This window comes from Notamacropus eugenii, chromosome 3, assembly GCF_028372415.1.
Source record: "Notamacropus eugenii isolate mMacEug1 chromosome 3, mMacEug1.pri_v2, whole genome shotgun sequence".
NCBI classification, from domain to species: domain Eukaryota; kingdom Metazoa; phylum Chordata; class Mammalia; order Diprotodontia; family Macropodidae; genus Notamacropus; species Notamacropus eugenii.
In genome coordinates this window covers 215,752,842-215,772,415 of record NC_092874.1, presented here as the reverse complement: position 1 = coordinate 215,772,415, position 19,574 = coordinate 215,752,842, and the positions used below count along the sequence as shown (strand labels likewise).

General features: G+C 36.4%; 1 long non-coding RNA gene and 1 pseudogene across 1 annotated transcript; both read right to left on the bottom strand.

Moving 5' to 3' along the window:
- Nucleotides 1–1,678: 1,678 nt before the first annotated feature.
- Nucleotides 1,679–6,798, bottom strand: LOC140531960 (importin subunit alpha-1-like; annotated as a pseudogene).
- A 6,425-nt stretch (nucleotides 6,799–13,223) lies between these two features.
- On the bottom strand, nucleotides 13,224–18,069 carry LOC140531364 (uncharacterized). The gene is made up of 3 exons (XR_011976332.1): nucleotides 17,984–18,069; nucleotides 14,653–14,742; nucleotides 13,224–13,597 (listed from the first exon to the last, which is right to left on the bottom strand). It is a non-coding gene; the product is annotated as an uncharacterized lncRNA (long non-coding RNA).
- Between the last annotated feature and the right edge of the window lie 1,505 nt (nucleotides 18,070–19,574).

Here is a 19,574-nt window from a genome sequence, read left to right as displayed (position 1 = left end):
TCTGATAAAGGTGTCATTTCTCAAATATATAGAGAACTGAGTCAAATTTATAAGAACATAAGTCATTCCCCAATTGATAAATGGTCAATGGATATGAACAGGCAATTTTTAGAAGAGATCAAAGCTATCTATAGAAATATGAAAAAAATGTTCTAAATTAATTTTGATTAGAGAAATGCAAATTAAAACAAACTCTGAGGTATTACTTCACATCTATCAGACAGGCTAAAATAACAAATATTGGAGGGGTTATGGAAAATAGGGACACTATTGTGTCCCCCACTGTTGGTGGGATGGTAAACTGAACCAACCATTCTGGAGAGCAATTTGGTACTATGGCCAAAAGGTTATAAAACCATGAACACCCTTTGATCCAGCAATACTAGGTTTCACCCCAAAGAGATCAAAGAAAAAAGAAAAGGACTTCTGTATACAAAAATAGTTATAGCTGATCTTTCTGTACTGGCAAAGAATTGTAAATTGAGGAGATGCCCATCAATTGGGAAATGGTTCAACAAATGATGGCATATATTTATGATAGAATACTATTGTGTTATAATAAATGATGAGCAGGATGCTTTCAGAAAAACTTGAGAAAATGTATATGAATTGATACAAAGTGAAGTGTGCAGAACCAAGAAAACAGTAACCCAATACTGTATGATAATCAATTGTAAATGACTTAGCTATTCTCAGAAACATGATGATCCAAGACAATTTTGACATACTTATGATGAAAAATGTTATCCACCTGCAGAGAAAGAACTCATGGAGTATGAATACAAATGGAAGCATACTTTTTTAAACTTTCTTTATTATTCTTGGTGTGGTGGGGTTTTTTTTGGTCTGTGTTCTGTGTTTTCTTTTGCAACATAACTAATATGGAAATGTGTTTTGCATGACGGCGCATATATAGTCTATATCATATTGCTTGCCTTCTCAGAAAGAGGAGGGAGAGGGGAGGGGAGGGAGGAAAGGAGAGAATATGAAACTCAAAAATTTTAAAAGTAGAATGTTAAAATTTTTGTTTACATGTAATTCAGAAAAAAAAATTTTAAAAGAGTCCTTACCCTAAAAGAGCTAATATTTGATTTGAGGAGTATGGCAGAGCATGGGCAAACGCAGGAAATAGCATGTCAGTTCAGGCAGAATAGACAGCCTATTTGATAGTAATGTAGAGTGTGTGAAAGGGAAATAGGAAATAACGCTGGAAAAAATAGGACCTAGGTTGTGGAGAATCTGAAATGACAAACTGAGTAGTTTGTGACTAAAGGTTTTTAAATAGTATAATGAAATTGTCAGACCTGGGTCTTGGAAGATTATTTTGGCTTATATATGGAATGGTAATGTCAAATATCCTACAGGCCACACATTGACTTAGAAAACCTCAAATTAACAGTATCTGTGTGTAATTGTATTTTTTATTTGTTTTGTTAAACATTTCCTATTTAAATTTTAATCTGGTTCCAAAGTTTTCTGTGTTTGACACTTCTGGTAAGGAGGATGAATGAAAGGAAACTAGAAACATGAAGAACAATCAGGAAGCTGTTACAATTCCAAATGACAAGTTTGAAGTCAGATAGATACTCTGTGAATTGATAGAAGGGTACTTGTTCAGTGGTGACACGAATAGTCTTGGGACATCTTCCAAGTCTGAAGAGCCCTGACACTTGACTTTTTATGCCTTTAGGTGACCAGAAAGCCATGGCAATATAATCACAGGCCACCAGGAAGCTGCATCACTGAAAATGTGGCTTAAGCTGTAGCAGGTTGAGTCAATCAAATCTTGGGAACAGCTTACTTGCCTTTTAGGGGGAAAAAACAACAAAAACTCACAGTCTGATTTACATAGAGGAGGGAATCCTGATAGTGAACCTATGACAGAAGGAAATTCCAATACAACATTCTGGTATTTCTCTGCAAAGAAATGCTTTTCATATAAACTTGAGGAAGCCTTATATAATATTTCATTCTCATGGAAGTAGACAACTTCAATTATGTCTAGTCCTCTACATTCTTCAATTAGGATACACAGTTTTTCAGATTTATTAAGTTTTTCAGCAGCCAGAAAAATGTTTGAAATTGCATCCCAAATAACCAGAACAATTTTTCTATCTTTTGCAGTTAAGAGGTTGATTATAGGTTTCAGAATGTCATTTTGGACAAAAGACAAAATGTATTCAGTTGTTCCCCCACTTGGATATTTTGTGACGACTGATAAAGGTCCTTTCTGTGACATTGAGACACTTTGACCAAATTCCAAGCAGGTAAGGAAATTGTCTGTAATAAACAGTTTGGTTGGTTCTGATAGCAGCCTCCTTCTGGATGTTGGTTTTGGGGATGAGTCCATTACAGTCTGAGTTTGCTCATATGTCCCAGCAACAATTTTTCTGCTAGGAAGGAGTAACTACTAATAATTCACCAGATCCTACAAGTTTCACTCTCTATGGCATCAACTCCCATTTTCACAACCAGTTCAATCCAGCCATTGGAATTATCCATGAGGTAGAAAATGGCACAACAGGTATCTGTCATAACTTCTGGATTGTAATGAGGTAGGAGATGAACTGAAGTGGAAAGAATGTGCTCAATATCTTCTATTGAATGATTTGAATGTATCCATGTAAGATATAAGTAAACACATGCTAATAACGATATATCAGGAACTGTAAGCAGAGAGAGAAAAGGGGTCTATATTGAGCTATACTTGACGATCAAGTGTCTACAGAGTGAACCATCACTTATAATGTTTCCCAAAACCCATATAACCCGGTTGAGCAGAGGACAGACTAAATAAATAATAAATGCAAGCACAAGACATATGTGTGATTGCTCTTAACTATAAAAACAGTGTGGCTTATGTGTAATATGGACAGATATCAGTTCCGGGATCTAGCTCAACTTCTAAGGACAACTGATTTCTGCCTTTATAAGGAGCAATTGGCTTTTATAGGGAGAATCTGGTAGTTTTGTTACCTGCCCTGACCTCTCTCTAAAGAGGGTGTCAGGCTAAAATATTGTCAACAAATGACCAATAAATCACAGAGTTTTTGTAATTGTTGTTAACTCTAAAAATACCAAAGAGCTCACACAGATGATCATAACAGTTAACTCTGAAAAATAAATAAATAAAACCAAAGAGATAACAGCGGGCATAAGCAAAAAATTTTCTTTATTCCATTGGAGGGAGAAACTCGACACATGGGCCAGAACCCTCCTCTAACAGGAAATCTGCTTTAGTGTGGGCAAATCTCAATACACATACCAATGACTGTGCAATAAGCTGCAGCCCTGACAATAAGGGCTAACAACAACGATGAAACAAGTTTGATTCATAGCAGGACTTCATGACCGAAACACAGGTCTTATAAATGCTTGCCAGAGCTCAGAGGCCATTTCTGCTGGTGTGAAATAGTTCTGGGATTTTGCTATGGCTGAATTCATCCAGAGGTGAGTGCAAAGGATTGTGATTATGCCAAACTCAGGGCACAGCTTGCTTGCTGAACCTTAGCTCTAGAAAACAGGATATCTTCTAATAGTAAAAAGAGAGGAATTAAAAGAGAGGGCTAGTCTTGGCATGGGAGTCCTGACGATATCTGTCCACTATAACTCAAATATCAATACCCTAGGAGTATTGGATCCAGAACAAATACCACTTTTCCTGATTGTTCTCAAAGGGAAATAGGGAAGGAAAGGGAATAAGCATTTATTATGTGCCTACTATGTGCCAAGCATTGTGCTATGTACTTTATATTATCTCATTGGATATCTCACAATGACCCTACGGGGGAGATGCTATTATTATTATTCTTATTTTACAGTAGAAGAAACTTAGGCAGGGGTTAAGTAACTTGCCCACAGTCACGCAACTGATCATTCTCAAAGGGGAGATAGATAATACTTAGCTTATTCTTCTGAGTTTATACAAATGACCATTACAAATAACTATTAAACTTCTTTATAAAAGCGAAAAGTAAATAGAAATCAGAAAAGTTATGTAGACCAAATAATAAACAATGGTAAATAAGCTCTCACTCTAGGAGTAAGATATAATTTCACCTCCACCAAGAAGAGACAATGGGAGAGGGGGGGGGAATGGTTCTGCTCTTAGCTGTCTCTAGGATGGGAAGCTCCAAATGTTTAAGGACATTTGAGGAGCTTGGCTTATTTTACATTCTTGTGGCTTCAAAGCATTCTAGTAGCAATTTTTTTTCTGATTCATCAGTTTCTTTTTTTTTTATTAATTTGTTTTCAGTTTTCTACAATCACTTCCATAAGTCTTAGATTTTTCCCCCTCCTTTCCTACTCCCTCCTCGAGATAGCATGTAATCTTATATGGGTTCTACACATACATTCTTATTAATCACATTTCTAGTTGCAATTTTTAAATCTGCATTTACCTCTCTCAAAGTCCTACATCTCAAGAAATCTCTTTTCCACTCATGTAGGTACAAAGTGTTGTAGCTTAGCATTCTCTCATTCAATCAGAAGTCACGTTTCCCTCCACATACCCAACACACAGGTCACAGGGCTGTTCTTTGGGAATCCTAACTAATCCGAATGGACATAGGTTCTTCATTCTTCTCCTGAGTCTAAACTTTTTACAGTCCCTTGCAAAAAAAAAAAATCTACTGGAATAAGCTTAAAACCTGTAACTCTACAGCATAAACACAAATATCTGCACTTTAAAACAAGGACAATTTTCCTAGCATTACAGTACCAATGAAAACAAGGGAAACACAGGCACAATTAAAGTACATGAAATAGACATGACACTATACAAAGCATTTTGTGGTCATTGTTGAGTTGTTTCAGCTGTGTCCTACTCTTTGTGATCCCATTTGGGGTTTTCTTGGCAAAGATACTGGAATGGTTTGCATTTCCTTCTCCAGCTTATTTTACAGATGAGGAACTGAGGCAAACAGCGTTAAGTGACTTGCCCAGGGTCACACAATTAGTAAGTGCCTGAGGTCAGACTGGAACTAGGAAGATGAGTCTTCCTGACTTCAGGCCAGACACGAAATAGAGTGTCTCAGAAATCAACCAATCAACTGGGGAAGTATAAAAAGATTGCCTTGTTTCACTGGGGTCCTTGTTGAGATTACATAACAGATTTCATCTATAGCCAGGTCCCAATTAGTGTAAATTCCCTGAGGTAGTCTCATGAATTCAGATTTGAACTATTCAAAGTTATAATTATGTAAAATATGGTAATTGGCTTTGACCTAATGGAAAACTGTAGTGCTAATTCAAATAATGAAATCTCTTCAGGAGATTTGTTGTCCATGGTACGTAATTGTGTCCCAAACTTCTCAAGATAAATGAATTCATTTGGAAGGATGATAGTCACAAACTTAATGGATTAAATCAAAAGTGCAGGTTGATGGCCTTGCTAATTGAAGGTCTATTACCAGAACATCAACAGGATACTAAATGTAAAATTCTAACTGATTCGTGCTAGGGAATTGCTTGTCTTTTATCTCAACATCAATATTCAAGCAAGTGTAACCAGTAAGGAATCATTCCATTACACAAATACATAAATTACATCACTTCTCAAAAACCTATTTTCTCAACTATAAAATGAAGGTTGAACTAGATAAGTTCTGTCTCTTGCAACTTTAAAATTCTATGATGCATGAGTCAATGCTCCTGTGGTTTTTTTAATTAATTTTCTTAACATCCTCAATGGGAAAACTTTCATTTTGTATTTTTATGCTAAAAGCCAAAGATGAAGGAAAATGAAAAGTTATAATGATAAAATAGGAATGTGAATTCAAAGTATTCTTGGTGGTATTCTCTAAATTGTACCCAAAGATCAAATTATAGAAATCTGGGGTATACAGTCTCTCTTACATTCTTGCTTCAGTGTCTCCCCTTTTTGGTTTTAGGTAAAGGTCCATTTTGAGGTATTCCAATTATAAAATGATATCATCTCAAATTGGCAAGAAGACCATCTAATCTAACTCCTACCTGACGTGTGAATAATCCTTACAAAAGCCTTGACAAATAGCTATCTTGCCTCCAGTTAGACAAGAAAACATTATTTTTCTCCTGTCTGTAATAATTAGTACAACAGCATTTGTAATACTGTTCTGATAAATGTGTCATCCAACTAATAAGTATCTGAGACAAGATTTGAATTCAGATCTTTTTTCCTAACTCCAAAGCTAGCATTCTTTCCATTATACCATATATACCTCTCCAATGAAACCTCTCATTTTGAGGCTGTGACCACTTCTTGGACCCTCTGCTTCCACTTCAACAAAATAGAGATAATAATGTTACTACCTCTCTTAAAAGGTTATGGTGAAGAAAGCACTGTATAAAGTGTAGTTATGTGTCACTATATAGTGAGTAGTTATAAGTATGATGACGTTAGTGACCTCAACAGAGATTATTTAAAAATATAACCACTGTGTGAGCTATACTTCAGGCAATGGTACAGTCTTAGATGTGTACACTAGATTGCATATGATGGATAGAGAAGGTGTCTTGAACTCATTATTTTGGGAATTGGCTAGCAATGAGTTATTTGTGATGCTAATGAAAAAACAAATTCCATATCCATGATTTTAAAAGTAAAATAGACTTATTTTGCATATGATGATAAAGACCCTAAAAATAATGTGAAAATTATGAATTTGTCTAAAAATCAGAAACTTATTTTCAACCTTACCCATGAAATTAGTGTTGCCTTATTTAATTTCCAAGGTGATAATAGAGGAGTTAAATTATTGCCCATGCTCAACATTTATGCAAATGCTTTGCAAATTACTTACTTGGTAATAAAGACATGTTGCTTATCAATGATCCATTTAATACAACTGCTTCAAGTCAGTATAGTCTACAGATTACTGGACAAATAACCAAGAGACTTGAAATCATTTTAAAATGTGTATTTTTTCCTTTGCATCCAGAACAATAGAAAACTATTATCCTCTGCTTGCTTATTTTAAACCAACCTACTTGACCATTTGGAGGCAGCTAGGTGGTTCAGTGGATAGAGCACTGGACCTGGACTCAGGAAGACCTGAATTCAAAAGCAGCCTGAGACGCTTAGTATCTGTATGACCTTGAGCAAAGTCATTTAACCTCTGTTTGCCTAAATTCACCAGAGAAGGAAATGGCAAACTACTGTGGTATCTTTGTCAAAAAAAAAAAAAATAAAGAAAATCACAATAAAACCATGGATAGTATGGTCTATAGGGTCATGAAGACTGGAACAGGACTGAACGACAATAATAACACGACCATCTATAACAAAGAAAGATTCATTTTTATTTAGATTGGCTGTTTTTATAAGCATGTGCTAATCTGACTCTTTTGACTTTAAAGTCATTTCTCCACTGGTGCTTAGTTTAAAGAAAATAAGTCAAGCAAGCAAGAGAGAAGAGGTAGTAAGTATATGAGAAATGTTGTGAATGTAGAAACAGCCACTGATTGGATACATGGAGTAAGGGAGCGTGAAAAGAACAATCTAATGCTGTTATTATGAACCCGAGGTCCTGGAAGGACGATGATGCCTTTGACAGAAATAGGGTAGTTTGTAAGAATAGAGAATTTAGACTTATAATAATTAGTTCAGACTTAGACTTGTTGAGCAGAGATAGGGACAGAAACAAGAAGAAAACAGAAGGTGTCCAGGATTATCAACTATTGCAAATACTGGTAGATTGATGAGCTAGGGCCAGGGAAATCAATTTCCCTTCCCAGGCTTATGGTGAGCACATTCTATTGTATTGAAAAATAAATAAAAGGATGGACTTGGATAAAGACTATTACCATTTCCTAAGAAAATATAACCAACATAAATCTAGACATTACCATGAGGAAGATAGAACCATATAGAAAGCATTGTAGCCCCCTAACACTTACTGCTCTAGTCTAGTAGATAGAAGCAAAAGGCAGTACCTGGTTAGAATATAAACTCATTTTCAAGATCTTAAGCAAAGATGATGACAGGAAATTATGAAAAGTAAAAATAGCAAGAAGACATAGACAAAAAGACAAATTTACAGAAAACTTGGTAAGAAATTCAGTTAAGCTTTCTCTCCAAAGATATTTAAGGCTGAAACCAGAAGGAGGTCAATGAATTGATCCCCTGCAAAACATGAAAAAGAAATTATTTGTAAAGACTTCTATAACCTCTCTATCAATGACAGTCAGACCATTATTTTCGGACTAACAGAATCAACATATTTCATACGGAATGCAGAACATGATGATAACAGAACAGGTTCACAATAGAGAAAAAACAATATTGAGGGAGCTGAGGGATTGATTCTTGAGATATCTGAAAGATATCTCAAAAAAAACCAAACTCCTGATGGGAAAAAATAAATGGACCTTGTTACAACCAAAAAAATGTGACCCCAGAAAATATTAATAAGTACCAATCTCTATGCCTGCTTTCCTATCTCTATAAAAATATGTTTACATATAAATCAAGGGCATCATTGATAAAGATATGAAAAGCAAACAGACAGGCTTTCATAAATTATATTCTATGATACAGAATTATACAATTGACTGAAAAGTATAGAGAGTACAAAAGTCCCATTGTATTGCTTGACTATTTTAAGAAATTTACTTGGGGGAGGAGAGCTTAAAACTGTCTTTGGCTTTCTCCAACCAGGTATTTCCTATACATGTATATTGTGGTTGTTCAATTATTTCAGTTGTGTCCAACTCTTCATGACTCCCCCTTTCGGGGGTTTGCTTGGTAAAGATACTGGAGTGGTTTGCTATTTCCTACTCTAGCTCATTTTACAGATGAAGAAACTGAAGCAAATCAGGTTAAGTGACTTACCTAGGGCCACACAGCTAATAAGTGTCTGAGGCTGAATTTGAACTTATAAAGATGAAACTTCCTGATTCCAGTGCTCAATCAACTATGCCACCTTGCTGCCCCTAATATATACCTATGTGGCCATACAAAATTTCCTAAGAGATATTACAGACAGTTTTTACCCTTTGATCACTGTAATATCAAACCAGGCATTAAATAGAGAGGCATATACTCAGGAAAGCTTTTTGCCATTATGATAGAGGACAAGCAGATACTGTTTGTGATGAATGTATTAATCACCACATTGTACTGATTGCATCAGTCCCTGCAGTAGTTTAGAATTACCTGAAAGAGATGTATAATCAATCAGAAGAATTCAGCCTAACTACTTATGGAGGAAAATTTGAGTTATTGAAGAATATTTGTTGTCCAGGCTATGTATATGAAATTTGATGGATAACCCAGAGAGTTGGTCCATCAGTGTATATAACTTGGACATACAAGTCTGTACATAGACAATAAGCTGGGTCCAGAACTGAATAGTTTGGGGAAAGAGACATTGTCTTTGGAAAACTATGTGACACTTTTAGTTAATTTTTTAAAAATTCTAAATTTAATAAATACCAAAAATAAAAACATTTTCACATACAATGGAAGTCCCCTTCCCTCTCCAAACCCTGCATTAAAAAGAGAAATAAAAACAATTCATTTAATAAATAAGTATAGACAAGGGAAACAAATCCACTTTTGCCATGTCTAAAAATGTATGTCTCATTCTATACCTTGACTTCATGGCTTCTCAGTCAGGAGGTGGGTAGCATGTTTCATTATTAGACCTCTGTAGTTGACGCTGGTCTTTGAATGTGTAGTCTTCAAAAAGTTTGAGAGGCATAATTTCTGGGTAATTTAATAATTTTATTAATAAGGCTAGAATGTATATTAATAAAAAAAGGTCAGTGGTCCTTTCAAATACCAAAGACCTTCAGTGGTAGTGGACTTACAGTTTGTTATACCCTTGGAAGAGTTGGTGTTCCTGAGGTGGCCCTCAACTCTTATTGGTCAACAAGTAATAAGAGAAAATGAGGGGGCAGAGCCAAGATGGTGGAGTAGAAGGATGGAACTGTAGGGGGGACCTCCCCACACAGCCCATAAAATACCTGTAAAAAATTACTCTAAACAAATTCTAGAGCAGCAGAAGCCACAAAATGACAGAATGAAAGAGATTTCCAGCCCAAGACAGCTTGGGAGGCTGACAGGAATGGTCTATCACGCCAGGCTCAGAGTGGAGTGCAGCACAGCCTTGGCACTAGGCACAGCACAGACAGGACTGGAGCAGGCTTCAAGGATTCAAGGAATCATGGGTAGCAGCTGCGGTTCCCAGATTTCTCAACCCACAAACACCAAATATAGCTTCAAAGGTAGATGAGAAAATTCTTTCACCTGGGTGAGAAGGGAATGTGGTCTGGCCCCAGCCCCAGGGTGGCAACAGTCACTCTCCTAGCAGCATCCATTTTTGAAGTCCTGGTCTAAAGACCCTGGGGGAATCGAGGAGCTGATCTGAGTCTCAGTCCTGAGTGGTGGTCCTGGAGGAACCTGGTGTGGTGGAGCTGGTGGAGGCTCTGGAGAGAGAATCCTACTTGCAGTTCCAGGGCAGAAAAGAGTGCTTGCTGCTCCCAGACCAGAGTGCAGGCCAAGAAAGAAATAAACTCCTCTCCTTTGATTGTGTCACCTTGGAGGAACTGAGAACTTACAGGTCCTTAGAGTATACCCTCCACTTGACAAAGGACTCAAAAGTCAAGTAACTGGCTTGGAAAGTGCCCAAAAAAGGGGGGGGAAATGAGACTATAGAAGGTTACTTTCTTGGTGAAAAGGTATTTTCTTCCATCCTTTCAAAGGGAAAGAACAAAGCATACCATCAGAGGACAATATCAAAGTCAAGGCTTCTATGTCTCCAAAGTCTCCAAAGTCTCCAAAAAAAATACAATGGTCTCAGGCCATGGAAGAGCTCAAAAAGGATTTTGAAAATCAAGTAAGAGAGGTGGGGGTTGGGAAGAGAAATGAGAGGGATGCAAAAAAATCATGAAAAGTGAGTCAACAGTTTGCTAAAAGAGACCCTAAAAAATGCTGAAGAAAATAACACCTTTAAAAATAGACTAACCCAAATGGCAAAAGAAATCCAAAAAGCCAATGAAGAGAAGAATGCCTTAAAAAGCAGAATTAGCCAAATGGAAAAGGAGGTTCAAAATCTCACTAAAGCAAATAGTTCTTTAAAAATTAGAATAGAGCAGATGGAAGCTAGTGACTTTATGAGAAATCGAGAAATTATAAAACAAAACCAAAAGAATGAAAAAATAGAAGACAATGTGAAATATCTCATTGGAAAAACCACTGACCTGGAAAATAGATCCAGGAGAGATAATTTAAAAATTGTTGGTCTAGCTGAAAACCGTGATCAAAAAAAGAGCCTAGACATCATCTTCCAAGAAATTATCAAGGAAAACCGCCCTGATATTCTAAAACCAGAGGATAAAATAGAAATGGAAGGAATTCACTGATCACCTCCTGAAAGAGATCCCAAAAGGAAAACACTTTGGAATATTGTAGCCAAATCCCAGAGTTCTCAGGTCAAGAAGAAAATGTTATAAGTAGCTAGAAAGAAACAATTCAAGTATTGTGGAAATATAATCAGGATAACACAGGATTTAGCAGCTTCTACACTAAGTGATAGAAGGGCTTGGAATATGATATTCCAGAGGTCAAAGGAGATAGGATTAAAAGCAAGACTCACCTACCCAGCAAAACTGAGTATAATACTTCAGGGGGAAAAATGGAATTTCAATGAAATAGAGGACTTTCAAGCATTCTTGTTGAAAAGGCTAAAGCTGATTAGAAAATTTGACTTTCAAATACAAGAATCCAGAGAAACATGAAAATGTAAGCAGGACAGAAAAACCTTAAGGAACTCATTAAAGGTGAACTGTTTACATTTCTACATGGAAAGATGTTACTTGTAATTCATGAGACCTATTTCAGTATTAGGGTAGTTAGAGAAATACACACACGCACACACACACATATATATATATATGTAGGTGTGTATGGGTATGTCTGTGTATGTATATTATATATGTGTAGATAGGTACATGTACATGTGTGTATGTGTGTATGTGTGTATATATGGATATGTGTATATATGTGTGTGTGTGTGTGTGTGTGCGTGTGTGTATGTACATAGACAGAAGGCACAGGGTGAGCTGAATATGAAGGGAAAATACCTAAAAAAAAAAATATTCTGTTGAATGGAATGTACTAGGAGTAAGAGAAAGGGAGAGGTAGATGTAGCAAATCATCTCACATACAAGAGGGAAGAAAGAGCTTCTGCAATGGAAGGAAAGGTGGGGGGAGATGAAAGGAAATAATTGAGCCTTACTTTCATGGGATTTGGCTTAAGGAGGGAATAACACATTCAAGTGGATATGGCAATCTATTTTACCCTGCAGGAAAGCAGGGGGGAAGAGGATACGAGAGAGAAGATAATAGAAGGGACAGCAAATTGGGGAAAGGGATAATCAGAAGCAAACACTATTATAGGAGGACCAGTCAAGGGAGAGAATGGAATAAATGAAGGGCAGGATAGAACAGAGGAAAATGTGGTTAAGTCTTTTACAACGTAGCTATTATGGAAGTGCTTTGCATTGTTATACATATAAGACCTATACTGAATTGTTTGTTTTCTCAATGGGGGGGGGGGAGGGAGGGAAGGAGAAAATATGGAACTCAAAACTTTAAAAATTGGTAAAAATTGTTTTAGCATGCAACTGGAAATTAAGCTATACAGACAATGGAGTATAGAAATCTATTTTACCCTACAGCAAAATAGAGGGGAAGGGGGATAAAAGAAGGGTGGGTTATAGAAGGAAGGACAGACTGGAGGAAGCAGGGAATGGAGTGCATGCTGTCCTGGGGAGGGGGTGGGGAGAGATGGGGAGAAAATTTTGAATTCAAATTCTTATGGAAGTGAATGTTAAGAACTGAAAAATAAATAAATTAAATGTTAAAAAAAAATAAAAGAAGAAAGAAAATGAATATTATGATGAAAGGTAGGCTATATTAAAATGAAATTCTTTGGAGTATGTGACTTGAATCATCCACATTTTGGTCAAAAAAACTTATCAATTTCCATATCACCTGTCTGATAAAAGAAAGAATCTGCATTTTCCCAGATCTTTCTGAGTAAACACAATGAACAAGAATCTATCCATTAGTGGAAACTTAGAATTTCTTTTACTGTTTTTCATGAGATCTTTAGTCTGGGTAAGTCTTTGAGAGAGATTTCCCACATTGGTTGATTTCTGGATGAAGAAATAAAAAAGGAGGAAAAACCTTGGTCCTGTTTCAATAATTAGTTATTAATATGACAGAGAAACAATCATTTCTTTCATTCCCCCATCTGATTCTGAGAGTCAAAATTTCCTCAATGAATCACTAATTGATCCTACAAACACTTTAACAAGATTTCTCAATTATAGGGCTTATGAGAGGAAAAGGGAAAGAGATCAACTGTACTGACAAAACCAAAGGGGCAATCTCCTCTGTTAAGTAGACCTTATAGATAAAAGATGCATAGGGAAAAAGTAAACAGTAACATAAAATCATCCATTTAGGGTTAAGAAGTCTTATCTCATACAGCTGTCTCATTCAGGACACCATCTGATGCAACCTTCTGATTTGGATGTGGTCTTCAGAGCAGTTTCCAGTTGACAGGCTTATTAGGTTCAGATCACTTGTAGAGATCCTCTTCTCCACCTAAAAAAACTCCTACAAAATTAGTCTTCACACAATTTTAATTTTACTTTGCCAATAACCAGGTCAATTCGTGAAAATTATCTCAAACCTTATGTTCCAATTATTAGAAAGTCAAATTTAGAACCTTTTTGACCAAAGAATTTATGATTTTTAGGTTAGCCAATTGTCATGTTGCTATATCTAAGAAACTCAGATACAAATCTAAAATTAAAACCCAATTTTTATACTTGGCATTGTTCCTTTCTGTATCAGGAGGATGAGATTCTGCTAAGGAATTAACAACAGAACACTTTTTATAAGAAGATGAACTCCAATACAAAAATGAATTCATTTAAAAGTTGTCAGATTAACTTCAATTATGAAAAAAAGATGTTAGGAAGGAATGTATAAGTACATAATTTAAGAGCAGCTCTTATTACATCAGTTGTTTATAATAAAACATTTTCAACTTCTAGTCATGTTTACAGAAATAATCTCTAGTAAAAGTGGATCTCTCTTTAAGTCATTTATAAGATAAACCACAAGCCATTCTTCTCTTGAGATAACTAATTGTAATCCTATTCTTTTCATTAATACAGAACTGAGACAGTTATGATATTAACCTCACTAAATAATAGAATTATATACTGGTTTCATAAATCTCTGCATCATTTGCTTAATTATCCCCATAACATTAAGATAAACTAAAGGACCTTAACTACATAGGAACATAAAACTAGTAACAAACAAATGGCAAGGCTAAATACTTACTTGTTTGGAAGACAGAAAGAACTAAAATTCTAAACCAAATAGCTCAAGTCTTAGACCTGAAAAGATCTGCTTAGTTGTTTTTATATTTAGCCCCTAACATAATTATAGAAATTTGCTATAAAAGAAAAATTGAACACTTAGCTATACAATAAGGGAAAATGTTCCCTTGTCTTGATGTCAGTTCCAGGCCAAAGTTATATAGACAGTCAGTTTCACTGAGCCAGGTTTGAAGTCAGGCACATGGGATATTTTCCATTCAAGAGGAAACATAATACTGGGGGGGAACTGAGTCAGGATAATCCTACCTCAGTCCATGCTAAGAGTCATTCTCCCAACCTTTCCCATAAGATCTCTTCCTGCAGTTCATGGTAACAGCATTTCCTTGATGACCATACCTAAAGTCAGATTCAGAATAATAACAGTTATAGTCCCATAAGGTTTTAAGTCACAAATTCTAATAATCAGTGCTTCAAGTAGATGTAACTGGGTATGTCTTTGAATTTGGGTAAGATTTACCACACTGGTTGATTTCTGGATGAGGAAATCAAAAAAGGGAAAAACCTTGGTAACAGTGAGAGGTTCATCATGAAAATGAAAAATCAAAACTTATCTTGATATAACTAGTACTCATGGTAAGTAGATGTTTTTTCATTCCAAGTTCAGCATTACACAAATGATTTTGCTTTAAGATGCTTAATAACAAATGACAAAAGATTTGGAATGGGATGGGAAAATATAATAGTCCCAAATAGTCCCAAACTAAAACATTTTCAGTTATTAACCATGTTCAAATAGATATAAATATATACCACTGTTCCCAGAATCCCTTTAAATAATAGGAACGTCTATAAGGTGACTCTTAACTAGTTTGCATGCATTTCAGGACATGTACTACATACAGATTCTAATCCCAGATTAAACAGCAAACATAAGTAAAATCAGATTTCCCATTAAGGTAACACAAGGTAGCTCATAAGTTACTACTCTCCACTAACATGACTGACTGTACTGATATACTGTTCTTTAAAACAAAAACAAAAGAGGTTCCTGATTTTAACCTCACAATGTCATAGATTCATATCTTTATTTTATAAGCTTCTTTACCTTTGTCTAATTATACTCATATCTTTCTGAAAGAATGAGATACTCCAGAAACTGAATCGTATACATATGACAAGTTGAAGCATTGATTTAACTCTTGCTTAGGTCATGGAATGACTACAAATTCAGATTAAAATAGCAAGATCTTTCCACTTGCAGCTTATTCTTATAAATAAAATTTATCAGATCTAAAAATCATATAAAAATATTTTACTTAAACATATACACAAAAATTTTTTTCCTTAAGTATTTCTTCCTAAAAGTATTCTTCTTTCTTAAAGAACAGCTTAAAAATTTATTCTAATACTAAAAAGATAATCACTAAATTTTCATGATGGTAAATTGGTTGGAAACCTCTAAACTGGCAGTTCTCTATTAATCGACTTTAAAGCAAAAATAAATCTTTAAAACTGGAATTTACCAAAACTAAATTGGCTCACTCAGTGGTAACCAGTAGCACTTACTGTAGGGTACTTTGGATGTACCCCCTTTTTTTGCCTCCTCCCTTCCCCCAGCTCTAAATTCTCAGACTAGGACGGTGTGTAGCCTTAGATTAAACAAGACTGGAAGAAGAAATTGCCGTTCTTGTCATCTACACTGGCTCTGGCATGTACAAAACTGGTTTTGCTGGGGATGATGCTCTTTGGGTTGTGTTCCCTTTATTGATGGATGCCCAAGACACCAGTGTGCCATGGTGGGAATGGGGCAAAAGGACAGTTAGGTTGGTGATGAGGCCCAGAGCAAGAGAGGTATCCTGACTCTGAAGTATCCCATTGGATATGGCATTGTTACCAACTGGGATAACATAGAGAAAATCTGCCATCATACCTTCTACAACGAACTTAATGTAGCCCTTGTTCAGCTTACAGAAGCTACATTAAACCCTAAGGCCAACAGAGAGAAGATGACACAGATCATGTTGGAGACTTTCAACACCCCAGTCATGTATGTTGCTATTCAGGCTGCATTGTCTCCATATGCCTCTGGTCATACCACTGGTATTGTTATGGAGTCTGGTGACCGTGTCACCCACATTGTGCCCATCTAGGAGGGTTATGCCTTTCCCCATGCCATCCTTCATCTAGACTTGACTGGCCATGACCTGACAGACTACCTCGTGAAGATACTGACAGAAAGAAGGTATAGTGTCACTACCATAGCTGAAAGGGAAATTGTTCACGACATCAAGGAGAAGCTGTGCTACATTGCCCTGGACTTCGAGGAGGAGATGACCACTGGTGCTTCTTCCTCTTCCCTGGAGAAGAGCTATGAGCTTCCTGATGACCAGCTGATCACCACTACCAATATTTGTATAGTGTTATATTTAATATGGGCTTACTACAGATTATCCTGAAAGCTGGTGAACACAATTAACCAGATGATTATCTAAACTTACTCTTAGACTGAAGCAGATAAAACACTAATTTCTAAAAATCTTTTTCTTTGCAATTTCTAGTTTTTAACTGAAGTCAAAACATTGTACTTTGACCTAAGCATGAGGCTAGATCCTGATTATCTTAAAATATTGACACTAACTCAGTTACTAATCTGCTACTGATTTTTTTTTTAACATTTACACTGGTATTTTAACAAGTAAACCCATAACCCAAAGGAATTGAAGAAGAGCAAACTTTTCTAACAATATTTCTAAAACAATGAATTATCAAATTAACATTAGGCGCTTGTCTTTAACACGTTAAAAATCAGATAACTGGGGTAACTTGGCTTACTAACAAACTTCCTGACCCATACAGTATAATAGCAGATAATAATAAATTTCACTTAAAATGAGACCAGATTTATTTTCCAAATAATATCCCAAAGAACCTTAATTTACAATTTCAATGATTTAGTATTATATGTTATACAAGAGGTATTTGTTCCAAGCATTTCATATTATGGAGCCTCTATTTCCAGCTAATCCACTGCAAAAGATTGTTAAAAGTGGTAATATACAAGAGATTTTAATTGTCACACTTAGCAACACCTTACTTATCAAATCTCTCTTAACTTTACGCAGTTGTCTGTATTGGCTTTCATATCAAATTACAAAAATGTTCCTTCTTAATCTTTTCTATTTACACAAGAGTTAAAGTTTGCCATGTGGCTGGGGTTAGGGTAGGGGTGGGGATGGAGCTGGTTGGTCTCCCCTCAGCTCATCCATTGGTTTTTCTAAATCTCCCTTAAAACACATTCTAAAGAATGTTAATTCACCCCTCACATCCCACAACCTGATCACAATTCAGGACTGTGAAAGGAAAGGAAAGATCTAAACCATGAAGGCAGTGTGTATTTGAAAGCCCTCTCACCAGTACAGACTTTGGATCTACAAATCAAGTTTAAACTATGCATCTGACTAAAATAGACAAGGTCCCATCTCTTCTCTGGACAATACATATATTTTTTCCCTATAGTTTTTCCAGTTTCTACCCAGCCTTATCTCTCAGGATTTTACCAGGCTTCTATGGTTTGATCTCCAAGAGTTCTGCTCCCTCTAAGTATTCTCATGAAAATGCATTCAAGGAATTTACTCACCTGCCTCATACTGGCACTGGCTTTTCCTCTTGTCTTCATTTCTTCATACACAAAACAAAAAATCCCTTTTACCATGTGACTTTAAGTAGCTATTTAATGTCACTTTAGATGGTAATTTGTCTAGCAAAAATAAAATGTAGCTTTCTCTCATCAGCCCTTGCAGGCTACAGTTCTGGGCCTCTTGGTCTGTTGGCTTAAAAAAAATTTATTTCAAGGAAGTACTCAGAGATTCCATCTCCAAAATTCATAATCAAAAGACAGAAAGAGAACCTTTTAAAATTAAAATTACCCATTTTAAATTTCAAACACAGATAATCTAAGGGGGTGCTCACCCTACTATCTAGTGAATGCAGGCTGTATCTTAAAGACAAAGATAAAAACATACAGAAATCAAAGTTGAGGTGTAAAAGCTATGTTCCTAATTTGGAAAACATGATCTCCAGGACTACTAGCTTTTAGCAGAGTTGGTACCCTCCCTGCTGGCCTCAACTTAAACTTTGCCTGCAAGAAGCTTCCTGGTTATGCCTACTTATAAGTACCCAGATCATGACCCCAGAATGAACTCTGGACTTCCCAGGCAGCCACTTCTCTGCTAGATCACCCCCTTTCCTTTCCCCCCAAAATCCCAAAGCTTCTCTCAGAGCCTTATTTGGCAGAAGCTTCCCACAACTAGTGTGTACCTCAGTTCAACCCCCTTAAGCCTGGCTTATCCTAACTATGTTGTCCTACCTTGTCCTAACTTCTCTGCTGATCCCCAACTGTCTTTCAGACACCTCAAACTGGATATCCAGTAGACATCTTAAACTCAATATGTCCAAAATGGAAGTCATTGTCTTTGCCCCTAAATTTCTCCCATGCCTAACTTCCCTATTAGCTTACAGGGCAACATCATCCTTCTAGTCCCTCAGGCTGGCAACCTAGATATTATTCTCAACTCTTCATTATCTAATTTGTTTCCAATGCCTGTCTGTTTTGTTCAAGTACACCTTCTTCTCTCCTCTAACACTACCACCACTGTGGTGAGGGCCAGTATCACCTCATACCTGGACTATTGCAGTAGCCTGCTGGTGGATCTGCCTGTCTCAAATTTCTCTCCATTCCAGTTCATCTTCCATTCAGCCACCAGGGTGATTTTCCTAAAGTAGTGATCTGACCATGTTACACACTCCATACTCAATAAACTCTAGTGGTTCTGAGGGGGTGCTTGGATGCCTGTGCTTGAACTTCAGTGCGAAAATCACATTTCTCCCTAGTTTCAAAACACTATCCCTGGCAGCTTCTCTTCAGTTCAAGGACATTGTGCTTAACAATTACTCATGAGTGCGCCCCAGCAAAAACACTTATCTCTTTCCGGTACAGTAACAAACTGTACCAGTAAGAATTTTTATCTTGAACTGGCTTTGTACTAGCTCATACAGATATTCTGTACCCACGGGACGATCTATACTAATTCCCTACCTCATTACATAGATCCTGGACTCCTCATTATGTTTATTCTAGATTTTAGACATATGTATACTCCCTACATCTCTCTCGTCAAACAAGACATTGATGGGTGGCAGACTGGGAAATCCTCAGGCAGCCCTGACTG